We start from the raw sequence: 6,005 nt of genomic DNA, 5'->3' as shown, positions 1-6,005 counted from the left end.
ATTTAAGGTGTGGGTGGAAGACATGAACAAAAACCATCTTCCAAATGACGGCAGCATGTTCTGCCAGAAAGCATGGAGACTAAATAAAAACTTCAGCAAAGGATCCCCTGAAATGAGTAACACCAAGCAATTTACTGCAAGTGAGGGACAGCTACACAGATTCAGGAACAGGTTGGGGCTGAAAAATATAAAAATTATTGGAGAGGCTGCATCTCCCAATAAAGAAACTGCTGCCACAACTTTAGGCATCCATGGGAGGGCTTGGGACATTTCCTCTGTGGATAAGGGACGAGGAGACTACTGTCATTTGAATATACACCAGGGAGTCTATTTACTCAGGTTCCAAAGGACTTTTCTATCATAATCAAGTTGTGTCTGCTGTGATGTACCTTTACCTTCTCCATGATATTTGATGTATACACCAGAAAAAGATCTTGACACTGTTTACACCACTCTGAAGGAAATGCTGTGACAGATCATTGTGTCAACTATGCAATCTCAATTAAGGTGTATTAGTTTCCTGTTGGTGCTGTAACAAATTAACACTAACTAGTGGCTTTAAATAACAGAAATTTATTCTCTCACAATTCTAAGTCCAGAAGTCCAAAAGTCAAGGTGACAGCAGGACCACATTCCCCCCAAAGGCTTGAGGGGAGAACCCACTCCCTGCCTCTTCCGGCTTCTGGTGGCTGCTGGCCATTTTTGGCATTCTTTGGCTTGTAGTCACAGCACTTCAGTCTCTGTCTCTGTCTTCCTGTCACTTTCTCCTCTGTGTGTCTGTGTCTCATCTCCCTCCAGCTAACTCATAAAAGTACTTACCAAGGAATTCAGGGTCCAGCTGGATAATCCAGGATCGTCTCCTCATCTCTAGATCCTTAATTAAATTACATCTGCAGAGGCTCTTTTTCTAAATAATGTAACATTCACAGGTTCCAGGGATGAGCACATGGACATACCCTTTGGGGAATGACCATTAACCTACAACACAAGGTCATAATCCTAACTAAACCACCAGAGAACAAATCTCTGGAGGGATTCAAAGAAGCCATGGTAATACGAAAATTTAGCCTCTGGTTTTGAAAATAGAAAATGGGAAAAAATCTGGTTGTGATGTTTACTCACATAATCTCTATCGTTCTCAAGGTGGCCAGTTGGTGAAACCAGATGATTTCAAAGGCTATTAGCTGAGTGAGTCATCACTGCTCCTCCAATACAGATGGAGAGACCCGGAGCAGACTTCTTCCCAGGTCAGAGCACGCAGAGGATCCTGCAGTGTCCACAGCCACCTTCCTTCAAGGCCCGAGGCCCTGGACAACAACCCAAGCCGAGATCTATAAGCACAGGTTAGGCACATTCTGACATTGGGGTTCTCTTATTCCCTCTTTGTGAGCCAGGGCATGCGACCCTAAATCTTTCTCCCTGTTGGTGCCTCTCAGAAGCATTCCTAGGAGAAAGGTACCCACTTCTACCATAGCCAGACCAAGTTCCCTAGAATGTATAAAAGCCATCCCCAGTCATCTCTTGCAAAAGGCTGATGCTCTGGGACAGAGATATAGATTCTAACCCTCAGTGACACTGAGAGGTACACAGTCCTTCATGCTTTCATTCATTCATTCATTCATTCACTTCTTCATTTGTTGATTCATACTTCTATCCACTGACTCAACAAACATTCACTGAGTAACTTCAAGAAACCAGCACAGAACTAGCCACTGAGACAAAAAGACAAAATGCCACAGTCACTGGAAAGCCCAAGAAAGTTACTATCTCCAGGTACCACAGGTAAACAATAGAATTACAAAATACGACTCTACAGAGGAATAAATCAAAGATAAGGGACCCCAACAAGGAAGTAAATAGGATTTCTGCAGACTAAGTGATGAACTTGCAGAAGGGAGAGGAAAGGAGAACTGGTAGGATCTCATGCATAAAGCATGAAGAACACTGGAGTCAGGAAGGCCAGCCTCACCTCCTAATTTTTTTCCTGGGACACTTGGAATTTTTTGCTTCCTCCATCTTTCCATTCCTCTAGGGAATCATTCTAAGTAAACCCTCCTTTCTTCACTGTCTTCTCCAGAGACTGAATCTTGGCCCAGGAGAAAGGAAATGGAAAATGGCTTTGGGCCATCTCATTTGTGAGCTGGAAGGCGGACATCCCAGCAGGAGCTGTCTCAGCCTCCCTAATTGGGATTGGAGTCATACAACCCTTCCTGGCCTCTCAAGTTGATTATAGGTCACTTCCTCTGAGTTGACTGACTTATTTTAATTCCGTGTTAGGAAATCTCCCTCATTAGCATTTGCTGCTCCATTTGGGGGTCAGAGAATTTGTCAGGTTAGCAAAGTTTACCCCTAGAACTTTCTTATCTTTATTTTCATTACCACAGAATATCCCCATGGAACATCTCCCCCACTCATCCCAGTTCCCTGTTCCACAATAACGAGTTCTCAAGGGCTGGAGGAAAAAGCAACCTTGTATATCACCTCTACTTAGGAGGTAAAGGAATTTGTGATATAATGAAAAACACTAGCCCTGGCTGGTATGGCTCAGTGGATTGAGTGCCAGCCTGTGAAGCCAAAGAGTTGCTGGTTCAATTCCCAGTCAGGGCACATGCCTGGGTTGCAGGCAAGGTCCCCTGTTGGGGGTGTGCAAGAGGCAGCCACACATTGATGTTTCTCTCCCTCCCTTCCCCTCTCTCTAAAAATTAATAAATAAAACATTTTTAAAAAGAAAAAACAAACACTGGTTCTTGGAGTTAAAGCACCCAGATTATAAGAAGGGAGTTTCAGGCACTAGTAAAGGAAGGTGAAAGACTCCCATTGGCACTGGGTGGATTATACTAGAGAGGGATTGCTTACTCTCCATGAAGATTAAAGCAATGCTAGCTGAGTCTCTGCCCACCTTAATTCTCCTTTTGCATTCCAGAGACAAGTGAGTTGGAATTGTTATTGTACCAGCTGGAAATATGCATGTTGATTCTGGTCTAAAAGGTGCCCACCAGGCCTGGTTAGAGTGTTAGCTGGGAGTTCAGAGCAGCCAATCTATATGTTCTTTTCACAATCCATCCATCAGGCATTGCCTAACTCATGCCCAAGTTGAGTCTTCCTGGGACTCTTGCTCTCCTGCAGTATGCAGAGGCTGGATGACCATCAAATGCATTCCCCTTTTTTACTGGGCACTTGACTGAACCATGTTTCCCCCTTGAATCTAAGTGGGGGCAGGACGTGGACAGATGTGTTGTACTTGCCTCCTAAAATGTTTCTGTAATACTATACACGCCCCCTTTGTTCTTTGGGCCTTTGAATGTAGACAAGCTAGAGGAGGATTCTAGGGCCCTGGATAATTCCTAGGCTCTGAGAAACAGTAAAGCCACACATTAGAAGGAGTGTAGATCTCTGAGTTGTCCTTGCCCCATGGAGCTCCATCCATGAGAGCTGCCCAACCACGTACATTCAAATTGGATGTTGAATAAACGAGAAATAGAGTTTCATGGATCTAAACCACGGAAATTGGAAGTGTGGGGGGAGGGTAGTATAGTTTTTAACGTACTGTAACTAATCTCTACCGTACTCTGAGAGTTTTCCACCCTAATGGGTCTTCCAGATTTGTTCAATGTCCTGCTTCCCAGCTTATTTCCTCTCCTGAAGAAAAAATAAATAATATCTCTTAGGAGCAGAAGCAAACAGTTGCAAAGCAAACAGTCACCCAAGGGTCCCCCGAGCAGTGGGCCACCTGCCAGGCTCTGGGTAGGAATATCATTCCACTGACGCCTATCCCCAGCTTTTCTGTTTCTATGATGAGAAATATAGTCAATAACTTCTAACTGCATTAATTTTAGGCAAAAATTCGGGTAAATAATCAAATCATAAATTGGACTCAAGTCCCCTGCAGCCTCTCTGACACAGGGGTGGGGCTGGGAGGAGAGACTGTGAAGAATCTCCTTCTTGCAGAGACAAGGTTCTTTCCTGAGAGGTGGCCAACCCTGAGCACCACTCTGTGGTCCTGATGGTGAGACAGGGTAGCACCGAGCCCTCAGCCCTTCATCCAGTGCCCCTGCTGACTGCAGTATGAATCTGGTGTAAATGACACAATTAGGGGGATCAGCAAGGCTTCGGTTGTAGGTCAGGTTGTAGCTAGGGGTAGGGTCACCCCAGTGAGTTTAGTTTACAGGTCAGACTAGGGCTCCAGATCCCTTTGCAATGGAAGAATAGAATGAAAGTCCATGTTCTTCATAAAGACTGACCCCAGAAAGGGGCAGCTTTGGCCATGTTTGCCAGTGACATGCATGATTTTGTACGCATTCGGGCTCCGCTGCTATTCAGAGATGGGGAGGTACTGGAAGAGATCAGATTTGGGTTTTCTTTGAAGATTTAACTGAAGATAATCTCCAGGACCCAGGCATCAAACGCAGAGAAAACTGTTGTCCACAGCAAAGGAAAAGCTCTCCTCCTAACTCTTCTTGGTAGCACTCCTGCCACCTGAATGTGAGCCTGGGGATGGCAGGGTCTTTGCCTTACTCAACATCATATCCCCAGTGCCAGGAGCAGTTCCTGGCATAAGCTGTTGTTTAGTTAACTTGTGTCGAATGAATAATCAAGGTGCCCGGGCTTGGTAGTGTGGAAGGGAACTGGGGGTCGACTGGCTCGCCCCACAGACAGGATTATCAAGAACACCTTCTCAGCGTTCTTTCTCCTACGGCATTCTGACTCTGAAAGTGGCAGCCACCTGCTCCATCTTCACCAGAGAGGAGCAGGCCCAGATCTCCTGAGTCCCTGCAGGACCTCTCGTAGTGTCCCTTCAAACCTCCTCCTTAGGGGCTGGAATTCAGGTTTATCAGACCAGGCACTAACTCAGTTGTGGGATGAACCTTTCATTTTCTTTATTCTAATCCTAAAGGAGGACCCTAAATTCTAAACCTAAAGGAGGGAGAGGGGATAAGCACAGGTGTTTAGTTTTTCATCTTAAACGGAAGCTATACCACTGGATCACAAAGAACCCAAGGGCCAGCAGGGTCTCCAGGGCTCATCTTGCTTTTATTCCCTCTCTGGGAAATTATGTAGGACCCAAGTAAAGACAAAAGAGGCAATGGGGAAACTTGTGGAGAGCCTGGGCAGAGCTTTTTCTAAACCACAATTCTAACAGCTTTGGCTTCCTGGACTAGGGAAGAGGGTACAGGGGCCAGGGGGTTACCCATCTCTCAACATTTTGTGCTTTTCCTCCAAAGCACTTTCTCATCTAGGACTGGAAGATATCCTGCCTAAGTCATCCACAGCCAGTGGGTACCAAGGCTGTGAGTTCTCTCCACTTCCCCCCAGACACCTCTCCAACAGGCTCTAATCTCCCTGGCATGGCACAAGCCTTCCTCGTCCCCCATGCGTACAATGGTGCCATCCCCCCTGCAATTCCTCCTTTCCCTGCCACCCAGAGTGCCCAGCTCGGTGCCGACATGACAGCAGCCTGGATAGCATTTTCTCTTTGTCTCTCCTTATCCAGTCCTACCCAGTCCACAAGAGGCTCCTCAAACTCTCCCCTGAACCTGGGTCAGTGGTTCATACCATCCCCACACCCCTTGTGCCCTCCGTCCTCCCTGTTCAAATCGTGCCCTACCAAGCAAGCCCCCCATTCAGCTGACAAACACAGACACTGCTCTGGAGACTTACACACATTAACTCATTTAACCTTGACGGGTAAAGTAGACACTACTCTTACCCTCATGGTACAAATGAGGAACTGAGGCACAAAGAAGTCAAACAGCTAATACAGGGTGGAGCCTAGATTTGGAGCCAGACTGTCTGACCCTCCCCCTTAACCACCCTGCCAAGTGTCCTTTCCCATCCTCCAGCACTTAAACCCTCGCTGCCCGGAAGGAGGCCACTTATTTAGTGTGGCGAGAAAGTTTTATTCCATCATCTGATATGGAGTCAAGTAACAGTGCGGAAGTTAGTACATGCAAACCCATGTATCGTGACCAGGGTCCAAGGTCTGTCTCCATATACTCTCTCGTTTC

The sequence above is a fragment of the Phyllostomus hastatus genome, unplaced genomic scaffold, assembly GCF_019186645.2.
Source record: "Phyllostomus hastatus isolate PE091 unplaced genomic scaffold, TTU_PhHast_1.1 phas_contig_17, whole genome shotgun sequence".
NCBI classification, from domain to species: domain Eukaryota; kingdom Metazoa; phylum Chordata; class Mammalia; order Chiroptera; family Phyllostomidae; genus Phyllostomus; species Phyllostomus hastatus.
The sequence above is the reverse complement of the archived record's forward strand: the minus strand, read 5'-3'. Positions refer to the sequence as shown.